Raw genomic sequence first — 13,272 nt, 5'->3', positions numbered from 1 at the left:
CTTAGTGATAATCTGCTGATAGATTGGCCCCTAGTTAACATATCTCGGGTGTTCGGTGCTGCATTGAGCTATGTTGAATGTTAACCAGCCATTGTTTTGATAAACGCTGCATTATCATGGTAAATCCGCACCGGCCTTCCTGGGCTTTGTTTGTGTGTGCTGGTGATAGCTAGCAGAGCAAGGGAAGAAGATGGGCTGGGTAGTGTGGAGGGTGGGGGAGAGAGGAGGGTGGGGGGGAGAGGAGGGTGGGGGAGTGTGGAGGGTGGGGGAGTGTGGAGGGTGGGAGAGAGAGGAGGGTGGGGGAGTGTGGAGGGTGGGGGAGAGAGAGGAGGGTGGGTGGGGGAGTGAGGAGGGTGGGGGAGTGTGGAGGGTGGGGGAGAGAGGGAGGGTGGGGGAGTGTGGAGGGTGGGGGAGAGAGGAGGGTGGGGGAGTGTGGAGGGTGGGGGAGTGTGGAGGGTGGGGGGAGAGAGGAGGGTGGGGGAGAGAGGAGGGTGGGGGGGAGTGTGGAGGGTGGGGGAGAGAGGAGGGTGGGGGAGAGGGGAGGTCAGGAAAGGTACAGGGATGATTTGCAGTGGAGGAATACATTTGGTGGCAGAGGTGCTGAGGGCTTGATAATGGACATCTGCCATATACATCTTAGTCTTTATTTGCTGTGTACACCGCCACACCTCACCCAGGGTGTCTTCACCACTCCAGAATGCATATAGCAGCTTTTTATGTCCCTGTTTAAGTCTAGGCTTAGATAAAGCTCCTCTCAGACAGGGCTGCCAGTGACCCTAGCACTCCATCTCCTCACTGCTGATGTGTTCATCGCTCTCACCAGTGCTCCTTTAAAGATCGAATCCGCATTAGGGGAAAGAGCGCCACTGTTCGCCCCATCGCCTGTACATATTCTGCGGTCCATCACATGTGCAATGATGTCATAGGGAAGAAACAGTGTTCATTGTTTGCAGTAACTTCTTTGTTGTTGTAATATCCCAAATGGGCGTGGCATTTTCACCAATTAAGGATTCCAGCTCTAAGTGCCAGAAGCTGAGACCATTAATGTGAGGTGTGCAGGTGTGTGTATTGAAGAACATCTGTGCGCTCTGCATGTAAGTGATTATGATTTGATGTCTATGTAGTTATGTTAGTAGTATATGTTTGTCATTGACAGGCATTGTGTGTGTGTGTGTGTGCGCGTGTGTGTGCGTGTGTGTGTGTGTGTGTGTGTCTACTGCAGAAACCTGCAACAGCTCTCAGGGAGATAACAGCTCAATGTAGTCCTGCCTGCCTCTCCCTCCTTCTCCCTCTCTGCTGATAGCTCTTAATAGTGAGTCCCCTGGTAGCTAGCCTCTCTACGCCACACCACTAGCCAGGGCCAGCGAGCGCACAGCTGTCTAAACAAGCAGGGGAAACTAACGATGCATATTGGAGAATTTATGCCAGACCACGGGTCAGATAGATCCAGCCTGGAACATTGACCGCTGGGTAAACGCTTCTTTAGGCTCGCTTCGAGTCTGCTTTTGTCTGTTTGTTCCTTACCGTTACCCTCCTTGTTACCCCCCTAATTCCCCCATCCACCAATCTCACCTCTCTGACCTCATCTCCTTGGCATGGTGTGGGTGTTTTTTTCGCCTTGTGACAAATAGTTCATTTTAGGATGATCCTCAAGGAGAGAGACAATGATAAATGATCAAATCTTGCTGTCTCCCTCCCACACACATGGGAGGGGGACACAAGACACACGCACACACAGACACACCATGAATACTGATGATATAAGATGATTATATGGCAGTCATCTCATCACCAAAACAACATACACTGGAAAAAATGTATTCCACTGTTTTAGAATGTTGTGTTTATGAAAAGAGAGTATGCTTTCAGGCCCTCCCAGGTCATTCCCTGTGCTGTTGTTCCTGAGTGATCCGTCTCCGCTGCCATAAAACTGTGGTTGCAGTGATCAAGGCAGAATCAATGAGAAGGGAATTAAATCAGGACTCAACCCAGCCGAACCACTGTGCTCTCAGGCTGTCAGTGTGTCTGTGATGGATGAAGAGATGGAGGAACACATTAACACACATCACTGTGTTTCATTAAAGACTCAATTTCCCACTGTGAATGGACAGAGGTCAGAGTTCAACGCCAGCCCCCCTGGGTGTTGGTCAGTGGGGGTGGGAGGGGGCATAACTATGTGGGAGCCAGAGAGGTTGTTACTAAGGAGGGGTCAGAGGTTAGAGGTCATCACGCCACACACAGACCAGAGTCTGTGAGAACCACTTGATCAGAGCTGACCTCATGTCAGCAGCTAACAGGTCACAGATCATAGCTTTCATCCATGGCAATGTAACCAAGGAATGAGGCTGTGCTGATTATTTGATTATTTAATAGACCTCAATGGCCTACTTTCTTTCATTGCTCTCTCTTGGTCAGGTCGTTGTTATAAAAGACAATGTGTTCTCATTCTCAATAATACATTTACATCAATGACTTTCCTGGTTAAATAAAGGCAATATATTTCCTTGTTCCCTCTCCTCCCCTTCATTACCACTGATCTGAAAGATGATGGCAGGTGAAAGTCTTATGGTTGAAACCTTTCCATTCACCTATCAGAGATCATGAAGGAAGGGAGACAAGGAGAGGAGACTGTTTCATAGTATTGAAACATAGCGCAGGTCTTTGTTTCAGGGGGGCTCATTAGAGGAATAGGGAATTGTCATGAAAGAGCAGGATATCCTCAAGCCTTGTTAAAAAAATCATTTTATACTCCCCACATCACACCCTCTCTCTCTCTCTTTCATCACACACCTTCTCTCCTTCCACCAAATAGGAAGATTACATTTTCTGGGTTCAACCTCTAACGAAAGGGGAATGATGAGGGGTGGGGAGGAATGGAGGGGGTCTCTTTAATGTTCTGTCTTTGCTGCGAAGGACTAGGTGTCTGTCGCCATGGCAGGTTTCTCATCGACCTGTTTGTCCAATGAGAGGAAGGGGAGAGGGTGGGGGGGTGGAGTCCCTTGAGACGCCATTAGCGTGGGAAGCCCTTAAGAGCTGTCATTAGACCTGTGTCTGTGTGTGTGGGCTTGTGTGTGTGTGTGTGTCACCATGCTCATCAGCACACAGGCCCCCATATGCAGAGGTGAAGGAAGGAGGGAGAGAAGGAGGAGGGGGAGAGTCTCATCAAAGCCATACATTTTCATTTACAGCTGTGGTTAACCAGGAAAGAAGTGGAGAGAGGGAGAGGATGTCTGCAGGCATGATCGCTCTCGGTCTTCAGTAGAGAGTTGAAGCGATTACACCTGTCTGTATTATAATGCGATTGGACTGGGATCAGAGATGTAATGGTCATGAAAACAAAATCCAGGGTGTGTCCAATTTGAGAGACCAGCGAACAGTGGAGCAGGAAGGAGAGACGAGAGGGTGCTAGTACAGCCACTGTATCAGTCTACACATCCTCCTTTATAAATGTACTGTATCTTTAAGAACCTCTTAATCAGAGAATAAAATCTCCCTTTGTTTTCTGTCTCTATGTGAACTGTGTATAAAGACTTCTGAACAATGGCCTTGTTGCAGTCCTTTATCTTACTAAGTCCTTCTGTGTGGAAAATTATACAAGGATGGCCATAAACATGTATGTGCACACACACACGCATACATTCATACATACACGCACACACCAAAGGAGCTGCTTTGTTTGTTTACTCTGTTGGAAATCCAGAACAAAGGGGGATGCTCCTCTCTTGTCAACAGGATGCATAAAGGCAGGCAGAGTGGAGAGTAGGCACTCTGGCACAGACATCAAGGTCTTCAAGCATGTATGTAAAGAGGCTGTTAGAATCCCAGGGGGATTTTAAACTCCTCATCCGGAATGTGACAGAGAAGAAACATAAAATCTTAAAAATTCCCACTTCTGTGGTTTCTATAGCTGTGTGTGTGTATGTATGTATGTGTGTGTGTGTGTGTGTGTGTGTGTGTGTGTGTGTGTGTGTGTGTGTGTGTGTGTGTGTGTGTGTGCGTGCGTGCGCGCGCGTGCGGACTTGTGTGTGTCACCATGCTCATCAGCACACAGGCCACCATATGCAGTGGTGATAAAAGGTGGGAGAGGAGGAGGCGGTAGGGAGAGGCTCATCAAAGACATACATTTTCTTGTGTTCACTAACAGCTGTTAACCAGAGGAGAAGAGGAGAGGAGAGGAGAGTGGGAGACGATTGGAGGATGTCTGCAGGCATGATCTCTCTCTCTTTAGTAAATAGTTGCACCTGTCTGTATTATAATGCACTTTTCGAGGCTGGCAACACACTGAACTATGCATGAGAGTACCAGCTGTTCCGGACAACTGTGTGATCACGCTGTCCGTACGCTGTCCGTAGCCGATGTCAGTAAGTCCTTTAAGTCCAGGTTAACATTCACAAGGACGCAGGGCCAGACAGGTCGCCCTCAGGTGGTGTAGGTTGGCAACAACACATCCGCCACGCTAACCCTCAACACGGGGGCCCCTCAGGTGTGCGTACGTGGTCTGCTCCTGTACTCCTTGTTCACCCAGACTGCGTGGCCATGCACAACTCCAACAAAATCATAAAGTTTGCTGACGACACAATGGTGGTAGGCCTGATCACTGATGACAATCAGACAGCCTACAGGAAGGAGGTTAGAGATGCCGTGTCTGTGACTATCATTAAATGTGTAGACTTATTTTATCAAATCAATTCTCAATGTGTAATAATTATTACGTAATTAAACTTATCATGTAAACTTTAATTCACTAGGTATTCAGGGCACCACGGGAAAATGTTTATAGAGTCTCTATTTCCCAAATCGACTCTTCAGATATTTTCATATCTTATCAAAACAGTCGCTTATTAATTAATTATTATTAGCTCATCAGTTCTCTTTACTGAACATCGCAAACCCTTGGATATCTACACGAACCCTAGCCTAAATGATGAATCAGCAATATACAAATTGGCTTAAGTATTTATTTACTAACTAACGAAATAATCACAGAAATACATAACAAACAAACAGGAGATATTTGGGGTACTACATGATACAAAAAAGTCCCTAGCTGTAAGGAAGTCTGTGTGTAGCTGGTGTATAGGAGTCAGGCGCAGGACAGCAGATATGAATAAATAAATGGATTTTACTCAACATAAATAAATGCAATACAAAAACAGAGCCCACATTAACTTCTTGGCGCACCCATCCCGTTAGAGGGATCATTTTTGTCAATATCCGCTGAATTGCAGAGGGCCAAATTCAAATTAAATTACTAAAAATATTTAATTTTCATGAAATCACAAGTGCAATATAGCAAAACACAGCTAAGTTTGTTGTTAATCCACCTGGCGTGTCAGATTTCAAAAAAGCTTTACAGCTAAAGCAAACCAAGCGTTTATGTAAGGACATCTCTCTCAGCAGACAAAACATTACAAACAGCTTGCAGCAAAGTAGATTGGTCACGAAAGTCAGAAAAGCAATAAAATGAATCGCTTATCTTTGATGATCTTCGGATGTTTGCACTCACGAGACCCCCAGTTACACAATAAATGTTCCTTTTGTTCCATATCATCAAATCAAATGTATTTATATAGCCCTTCGTACATCAGGGGGGCGCCAACCCAGACAGGAAGATCACATCAGTGACTTTTTATATCCAAAATACCTCCATTGGGTTGGGGCGTTTTGTTCAGAAATCCACAGGCTCGAAACATGTCAAATGTTTTTTATAATCAATCCTCAGGTTGTTTTTACAATAAATAATCGATAATATTTCAACCGGACCATAGCTTTTTCAATAGGAGAGAGAGAAAATGTCTGCTCCAAGCTGTTGCACATGCAAAACTCTGCTGGCCCTCAGCCATCCACTGACGCGATGTGATCATTCTCGCTCATTTTTCAGAATAAAAAGCTTGAAACTATGTCTAAAGACTGTTCACACCATGTGGAAGCCATAGGGAAAGGAATCTGGTTGATATCCCTTTAAATGGAGGGAAGGCATGCAATGGAACATGGAGCTTTCAAAATAAGAGGCACTTCCTAGTTGGATTTTCCTCAGGTTTTCGCCTGCAATATCAGTTCTGTTATACTCACAGACAGTATTTTGACAGTTTTGTAAACTTTAGAGTGTTTTATATCGTAATCTGACATATTCTAGCTTCTGGGCCTGAGAAATAGGCAGTTTAATTTGGGTACGTTTTTCATCCAAACATCAAAATACTGCCCCCTACACTCAACGGACCTTCCTACATACAAACAATCACTCACAAAAAAACATGAGGGAACAGAGGGTTAAATAATGAACAAGTAATTGGGGGATTGAAACCAGGTGTGCAAAACAAAGTAACAACAAATAGAAAATGAAAAGTGGATCGGCGATGGCTAGAAGGCCTGTGACGTCGACCGCCGAACACCGCCCAAACAAGGAGAGGGACCGGCGGAAGTTGTGACAGTACACTCCCCCCCTGAGCAGCGCACCGACCTCAGGGACGACCCGGAGGACGAGGTGCATGGCGATCCAGGTGGAGATGGTGGAAGTCCCGCAGCAACAAAGGGTCCAGGACGTCCTCCACCGGCACCCAGCATCTCTCCTCCGGACCGTACCCCTACCACTCCACGTGGTACTGAAGGCCCCTCCCCCATGCCTCGAGTCCTGGGTGGCTCGAACAGCATACGCCGGGGCCCCCTCGATGTCCAGAGGGGCCGGAGGAACCTCCCGCACCTCAGATTCCTGGAGTGGACCAGCCACCACTGGCCTGAGAAGAGACCTCATGGAACGAGGGATTAATACGGTAATCTGGGGGAAGCTGTAATCTGTAGCATACCTCGTTCAGTCTCCTCAGGACTTTGAATGGCCTCACATACCATGGCTCCTCCACTGGTAACTGAGGACCGGGTTTACCTGCTGACTCCATATTGTGGTGCGTGTTTCTGTCAAGAGTCAGTGTGCAGCAGGTAGGACAAAGTCAGGTGCAGGACACAGAACTATGTAACAACGTACTTTACCCGGAAAATCACAAACAAATTCACACAACAGAATGACAACTTAACTAAGAACAAACACGCACAAAACCATGTGGGAACCAGAGGGTTAAATAGGGAATAAATTGTAACGTAATAGAAAACCAGGTGTGGCTAGGAAGCCGGTGACGTCGACCGCAGAACGCCGCCCGAACAAGGAGAGGCACCAACTACGGCGGAAGTCGTGACATCCTGTCCTTCATGAGATCACCAAATGAAACACACTCGTCATGACTGTCCGTTAAGTGTCCACGGACCACTCCCACATTCTCAAAAATATAAATATTGTTTAATTATTCAAACTTTTGATGCCCGAGTGTCTCTCTGTGTTCCACAGTTTACATTCCAATCTCGAACACCACCAAGCATAAGTGCAGCGTATTTTATGACCGATCATAAAACAGCCGACCACCCGCTCTCCCCCTCTACGAGAGAGAGCAAGCTGTACAGCAGACCCACTGTACCCTGATCCTTCAGATCGTCACAGGAGAGGTATGACTGAGACCTGGCAGTGTGGAATACAACCTCTTCCTCAACATCAGCAAGACAACGGAGCTGATCATGGACTACAGGAAACGGAGGACGGAGCACACTCCCATCCACATCGACAGGGCTGTTGTGGAGCAGGTTGAGAGCTTCAAGTTCATTGGTGGCTCATCACAAAGGAACTATCATGGTTCACACATATCAACACAGTCGTGAAGAGAACACGACAACGCCTCTTCCCCCTCAGGAGGCTGAATAGATTCTTCATGGGCCCTCAGATCCTCAAAAAGTTCAACAGCTGCACTATTGAGAGCACCTCGACTGGCTGCATCACTGCTTGGTATGGCAACTGCTTGGCATCTGATCACAAGACGCTACAGAGGGTAGTGCGTATGGCCCAGTACATCACTGGGTCCGAGCTCCCTGCTATCCAGGGCCTATATACCAGACGGTGTCAAACACTCCAGCCACCCAAGTCATAAACTGTTCTCTCTGCTACTACACGGCAAGCGGTACCGATGCATCAAGTCTGGAACCAACAGGACCCTGAACAGCTTCTACTAACCTGAATGGCCGCTCAGCAAGGCAGAAGCCACTGCTCCAAAACCGCCATAAAAAAGCCAGACTATGGTTTGCAACTGCACATGGGGACAAAGATCATACTTTTTGGAGAAATGTCCTCTGGTCTGATGAAACAAAAATAGAACTGTTTGGCCATAATGATGATCATTGTTATGTTTGGAGGAAAAAGGGAGAGGCTTGCAAGCCGAAGAACACCATCTCAACCGTGAAGCACAGGGGTGGCAGCATCATGTTGTGGGGATGCTTTGCTGCAGGAGGGACTGGTTCACTTCACAAAATAGATGGCATCATGAGGTAGGAAAATTATGTGGATATATTGAAGCAACATCTCAAGACATCAGTCAGGAAGTTAAAGCTTGGTCGCAAATGGGTCTTCCAAATGGACAATGACCCCAAGCATACTTCCAAAGTTGTGGCAAGATGGCTTAAGGGACAACAAACTCAATGTATTGGAGTGGCCATCACAAAGCCCTGACCTCAATCCCATAGAACATTTGTGGGCAGAACTGAAAAGCATGTGCGTGCAAGGAGGCCTACAAACCTGACTCAGTTACACCAGCTCTGTCAGGGGGAATGGGCCAGAATTCACCCAACTTATTGTGGAAAGCTTGTGGAAGGCTCCTCGAAACGTTTGACCCAAGTTAAACAATTTAAAGGCAGTCCTACCAAATACTAATTGAGTGTATGTAAACTTCTGACCCACTGGGAATGTGATGAAAGAAATAAAAGCTGAAATAAATCGTTCTCAACTCTTATTCTGGCATTTCACATTCTTAAAATAAAGTGGTGATCCTAACTGACCTAAGACAGGGACTTTATGGTAGGATTAAATGTCAGGAATTGTGAAAAACTGAGTTTAAATGCATTTGGCTAAGGTGTATGTAAACTTCTGACTTCAACTGTATGTCACTCCCTTTGGTTTCTTCCCCAGGCATCATTGTTTCTGTTTCAGTTTCATGTCTGTGTGCTGTTAGTGTTTATTGTTTTGTATTATGTTCTGATTATTTTATGAAAACACTCACTCCCTGAACTTGCTTCCCGACTCTCAGCGCACATCGTTACAGATTGATGCCTCACCTAGCATCAGGGAGTGTTTTTTTTTGTTTCGGTGGGAATGACATCGGCTCCGGGAGCCGCTACAGGCTCTCATGTCTCAGACAGATCGGCAGGCTCCCCTGCCTCCGCCGGTTTGTCAGGCTCTCATGCCTCAGCCGGATCGCCAGGCTCCCCTGCTACAGCCGGATCGTCAGGCTTCCCTGCCTCAGCCGGCGACAGGTTCCCGCGCATCAGCAGGGGTGACGGTCCGCTCCTGATCCCCGGGATCGTCCCTTTGGTTGGCGTCCTGCGGCTGGAGCCGAACACGCTGAGGAGGGTGTACCGTCACATATGCTCTCTCCGGCACTCTAGGTCGCCATGCTCCCGCGTTTCAGCCGGACTAACAGGTTTCCTGAGCCTCAGCAGAGGTGACTGGTCCACTCCTGTGGCTGGAGCCACGTGTCGGGGAGGGGGTACTGTCACGTGTGCTCCCTCTCCGGCCTGTAGGTCACCAGGCTGCTTGTTACGGCGCACACCTGTCACCATCGTTACGCCCACCTTCCGTCATCAGACTCACCTGGACTCCATCACTTCCCTGATTACCTTCCCTATATATGTCACTCCCTTTTGTTCCTTCCCCAGGCATCATTGTTTCTGTTTCAGTTTCATGTCTGTGTGCTGTTAGTGGTTCTTGTTTTGTATTATGTTCCGTTTATTTATTAAAACACTCACTCCCTCAACTTGTTTCCCAACTCTCAATGCACATCGTTACACTGGGACCATAGATGTAGTGGTTAAAAGAGCACAATCCAGGGTGTATCCAATTTAGGAAACCAATTGTAAGGGTATACACTGGTAGAAATGAGAAGCAGGTACAGTGAACATTTTATGTGTGTGAACATTTAATATCAACGGACATGGAACAGGACAGCATCTGGACATGAACACATAACGACATTAATGCAGACACAGGGAACAAACTGGGGATCAGGCAGTTATAGACGGGGCAATCAACAAATGGAAGGAGTCCAGGTAAGTCCAATGAGCGCTGCTGTGTGTAATGATGGTGACAGGTGTGTGTAAGGAAGGGCAGCCTGGTGCCCTTGAGCTCCAGAGAGGGAGAGCTGGAGCAGGCATGACACCAATGAACAGTGGAGCAGGAAGGAGAGAGGAGAGGGTGCTAGTACAGCCACTGTATCAGTCTAAACATCCTCCTTTTATAAATGTACTGTGTCTTTAAGAACCTCTTAATCAGAGAATAAAGTTTCCCTTTGTTTTCTGTCTCTATGTGAACTGTGTGTAAAGACTTCTGAACAATGGCCTTGTTGCAGTCCTTTATCTTACTAAGCCCTTCTGTGTGGAAAATGATACAAGGATGGCCATAAACATGTATGTACATGCACAAGTATACGCACACACACACACACATCAGAGCTGCTTGTTTGTTTACTCTGTTGGAAACCCAGAACAAAAGAGGATGCTCCTCTCTTGTCAGCAGGATGCATGAAGGCAGGCAGAGTGGAGAGTAGGCACTCTGGCACAGACATCAATGTTTTCAAGCACGCACGCACACACATACACACACACACACACTTTTATGTAAAGAGGCTGTTAGAATCCCAGGGGGTTTTAAACTCCTCATCTGGAACGTGACAGAGAAGAAACATAAAATCTCCAAAATTCCCACTTCTGTGGTTTCCATAGCAGTGTGTGTTGGGGTGTGTGTACATGTCTAGTCTGTGTCTGCATGTGCAACTGCCATTATCCGTGTCACACAGGGACAGGGTGAAGCGGCTAAAGTTCATTCCACCCCTGTCTAGGTGACAGATTGAAGGTATTTATTCCCTATAGCCTTTCTATCCTGCCCTGTAGCTCTATGAGACCCAACAGGCTTCCACCAGACACAGACATACAGTACCTCCAGTGTCTGCAGTTAGTGAGTTGAGGGAGATGTTATTTATGTTTGGTCCAGTCTAGCCCCTACTGTTCCATCTTCAGCCCCCCACACACACACATACACACACACACACACCTCTCCCCCCTCAGTAACCCCAGGCCCCCTCCAGACGTGGTGGTGAGGTGTAGGCTGAAGGTAATGGTTTTCATTTCACTTTAATGCCAGTCACCGTGGGTCCCTGCTTCATTACAGCAGCACGGCGGGGCCCCCTGTCTCCTGGAGGAATTCATTACGCTGCCCCCGGCTAGGTCTACACCATGCCTGCTACATAGTTTCACACACATGCAATAAGTTAACACACACATGCAGGCACACACACACTTCTTGGGGCAGACTGATTAATGGGAGCTCACACCTAGTTACTGTGCTCAGGTGCCTCTCCTGATCTTCCTCTTTTGTCTCGTCTGCTGCTGAGAGTAGCCAATAGAAACAGTCGCTTTGTTCTTCACAACATGATACTGGATGGACTATATTACTGGGATTCCTGATGATATAACTGATTCTCAATCCCACCTTTTCTATTGAGCTTTTATTGAGCCAGTGAATAAGACCGAAAATCTATTTGAAAATATCCTTTTTGATTTCAAGGATGTATACTGTATATCATGTCGATGGTGCCAACAGTGAATAGCACTGAAAGTATTCAAAGACAAAGAGGACCCAGATAGTCTACATATAATAATACATTTATTATGATGGCATCCCCCTGGGCAAAAACTAGTTGAATCAACAATGTTTCCACGTCATTTCAACAAAAAATATATATGTGATTGACTTTGCAAAATTGTCATCAACATATGAAAATTTAGTCTTTTTTTCACACATTTAACCTAAATCCAATGACATGGTGACATTTTTTGTTAATTTCACATTGAATTAACGTTAGTCGACAACTCAACCAAATAGAAATCAAAAATAGATGCTGATCTGATGTCTGTGCCCAGGGGGATGTTCAACAGAACAAATTCCACAAGAAAAATACTCAGTGTTTTGGTATAGCCTTCGTCAGGGAGTACAATGAGTCTATTTGAAAACAGTCTCCTTTTTTTAATATCAAGGACGTTCTGTTTACACCAGGAGGTCTATAGTGCAGACCAACACATCCGATGAAACAAAAGCAGACATCTGCATTAGCCCTGTGCCATAACAAATATGCTGCTCACAATATGAACATGTTTCATGTTGAGTGCCTGGCACAGTGAGTTTACCTCACATTGAGATTACCTGTGAAGGCTAGTATGGCTGCCAGGGTATGGCTGAGTACACATGCATGTTTCATGTTGAGTTTACCTACAAAGATCAGTGTGGTGTAGGTTATAGCTGAGTACCACAGTCAGCCGGTGGCATCTTAATCGGGGAGGACAGGTCCATAGTAATGGCTGGAATGGTATCCAACATTTCATTCACTCCATTCCAGCCATTATTATGAGCCGTCCTCCCCTCAGCAGCCTCCAGTGCTGAGTACACATGCATGTTTCCTGAGAGAGAGTTTACCTCACATGCAGCTTAGCTTGAGGAGGGAAGCGATGTGATGTCCTGTTCACATCTGACATATTATTCACACTCCATCCCCCTTGGGGCCACAGGAGGCTTACTAAACCCAGGAGACAACTAGCATGATGGTTCAGTCTCAGGACCCAACCCAGTCCCAAAGACACACTGTCACTGTCACAGTGCACACAGTCTACCTAATGCAGCCAACCAAACACAACACACAGACAAAGGCTCAGGTTTGAACACAAACCAGGACTAACATTGTCACATATGCTCAACTGGGTGAAGTCCAGCATACACTGTAGACCTCTGAGACCAGGATGGTGAATTCCAGAATGTATAGTAGATCTCCAGGGAACAGACTGAGTTAGGGAGGAGAGAAAATGTTCAAATGTACTTATTTATTCCGTCTTATGTACCCTGTATTTTCTCATTGATTTGTGTCCTATGCAAATTCAATCTAGCTAGCAGGCTACATGGGACAGGTGGATTGATTCATTTCAGGTTTGGGTGAACGTTGCTATCAGTAACGTTGAGCTCAACTTTTTTGTATTTAATTTTTTACCTTTATTTTATCAGGGAGTCATACTGAGACCAAGGTCTATTTTACAGATGAGCCCTAAATGACATAAAACACACACATCAATATAAATACTAAAGGCAAGCAGAAAGAAAAACACGGTTGTAAAAAACACACCTTCATCAGTAATGAGGTCCTC

General features: G+C 46.3%; 1 protein-coding gene across 1 annotated transcript in view; it reads left to right on the top strand.

Annotated features, from left to right (window-relative positions):
* Positions 1-13,272, top strand: part of LOC112257852 (transmembrane protein 211) — a 223,637-nt gene that overhangs the window by 192,738 nt on the left and 17,627 nt on the right. The window lies entirely within an intron of this gene.

The sequence above is a fragment of the Oncorhynchus tshawytscha genome, linkage group LG09, assembly GCF_018296145.1.
Source record: "Oncorhynchus tshawytscha isolate Ot180627B linkage group LG09, Otsh_v2.0, whole genome shotgun sequence".
Lineage (NCBI taxonomy): Eukaryota > Metazoa > Chordata > Actinopteri > Salmoniformes > Salmonidae > Oncorhynchus > Oncorhynchus tshawytscha.
The sequence above is the reverse complement of the archived record's forward strand: the minus strand, read 5'-3'. Positions and strand labels throughout refer to the sequence as shown.